This window comes from Habropoda laboriosa, unplaced genomic scaffold (assembly GCF_001263275.1).
Source record: "Habropoda laboriosa isolate 0110345459 unplaced genomic scaffold, ASM126327v1 scaffold15, whole genome shotgun sequence".
In the NCBI taxonomy this organism is placed as follows: Eukaryota; Metazoa; Arthropoda; class Insecta; order Hymenoptera; family Apidae; genus Habropoda; species Habropoda laboriosa.
The window spans coordinates 840403-842703 of NW_017100141.1; positions in this window are offsets into that span (position 1 = coordinate 840403).

Consider the following 2301-nt stretch of genomic DNA (forward strand, 5'->3'; position numbering starts at 1 on the left):
AGAATAACTGTAGAGAGTCCATGTAAATAAAGAAGAGCATTGTGATGTGGATATCTCGTTGAATCGAAACCCACATTGGGTATAATTTTACATAAATATACATAATTAAGCAGCCGCGAATCAGCCATGTAATTTAACATGTTAAAACGATCATGAAATATCGCACATCACGATAAGAGGATAAACGTTCATTTGATTGTGAAACCGCAGCTCGAAGCTATTTCAATCGCTCGAAAATTCTCTATTATATTATATAGACGAACCTCTTTGCTGAAATCACACACCCAAATACAGAAACACACACACACACACACACGTATATTTACCTCAACTTTGCAAACGCAATTACATTACTTCGTGTTACTTAGAATTTAATGTTAATCTAGAACGGACCGACTTAAACACGAGCGAACATCAAAAAAGCGGGAATTTCAAAAAAATTAAAAAAAAAAAACAAAAATAATTGATCGAACGAATAGAAAGATCTACGTTACATAGAACTTCTCGTCAAGCCACAACTAAACACGACTGTGACTATTTCTAGCGTAGCTCCGGAGGACATATGCGGTGATAAATTACTAAAAAATGTAGTGTAAGCCCTTGACTTTGTATCATTGCGTTACCAGAAATTAAATAAAAGATGGATGTCATATTCAACTTCCACATCTCCTTCTCATTATATATTCTCATTTATTCGTATACCTTAGATATACGATACATTTATTTCCTAATTATTATACTTCATCTACAATAACATTACAATGATATTTAGTAGTTGCACAAAGTAAGGAACGAAGCAAATTTTTTAACTTACAGCCTAGACTTATCCGCTGGAGGTAAAGTGGAAAATCAAATACGCAAGAATTTTTCATTTTTCTACACATTTATCTACAAGCAGCAAAGCAAATGAAGCTAACCAAGCAAGCAGAAAATAGTCTACTATAACCCTTCAATTTTACTACTGTCGATAATGTAGCAAGCGCATAAAGAATAGCAAACCATAGACGAGATGCAAGACAGACCCGACACCCTATTCTGCCATACCGATCGTGCAAAAAATAAGAGATTTAAGTCCATCTACGATATGAAGCGGCGAGTTCAGGAATTATATGGAATGTAACTACAAAAGATGGTAAAGTCGACACGTAAAAAAGATCCATTTTTATTAACTCTGCGTACAGAGATACTGCTCCACTTATTATAATTCACCTGTAATTACCGTGTAAACTTGTTACAAGGTATAGATACATATTAGACTAAATTACGATCGTTTAATATGGCAGCCGATCTGCTCGAATTATTTGCCATACAATCGCAATTAAATGTCAAATAATATCGATTGCCCAGGCCTCACCTCGTGGAGGTTGCTGCGAATGGAGGCCCGCCCTAACCACACGGTCCCATCCACCCTCCTTTTACGCGCCTACTATTTCTTTTCTACTCGTTAATGCAACGCAACACCTCCTACTAACTGTATATCTGCAATACGTTCGAATTTTCGATCGCTATGCAGACGGACAATAGCAGAAGGCTGCAAGAATTCTAACTTAAAAAAAAGTCGACGAGAGAGAAAAAAAAAATACAAAAAAAAGTATCCTATTTTAAACTTAAAGTACTTTAAGTTTAGCTTAACTTATCTTACGCCTAGCTTATAGTATAAAGTTCATTCACACTCTACTTAAACTCGGAGTTAACTTAAACCTGACTTAAACTGAAAGCCTTAATTCTGTACGAGACGTTAATTCACTCTGTAGTTTTATCACTACACAAGAATATGCGAAGCAGGAATCTGACTCGTGAAATATTTGAAACACAAAAGAATAAAATACAAACAAACACGTTCCACAAAAAAAGAAAACACGACAGTTAAGGGATTGACTGCACAAGGCTATCTCGGAAAAAACATCAGGCGTTTCTGTTCGAAATTGTTTAGATATAACCAACGAAAGGAAAAAAATCACAATGCTTACAAACTGAGAGCTACCGACTTAAACAACAACATGTAACTGGAATATTGAATTTTCATTAAAAACTTGCCTACTTAAATGTTAAAATCTTATATATTATCCTACTTAAGTAAAATTCTTACTTAACTTAAAAATCGCCTACCTGACTAAGAATCTAACTTAATGTAGAGAAATGCCTGCCTGTCTAAAGAGTTAACTTAAATTAAGAATGACCTGCCTGATTAAGAATCTAACTTAATGTAGAGAAATGCCTGCCTGTCTAAAGAGTTAACTTAAATTAAGAATGACCTGCCTGATTAAGAATCTAACTTAATGTAGAATATCGCCTACCTGT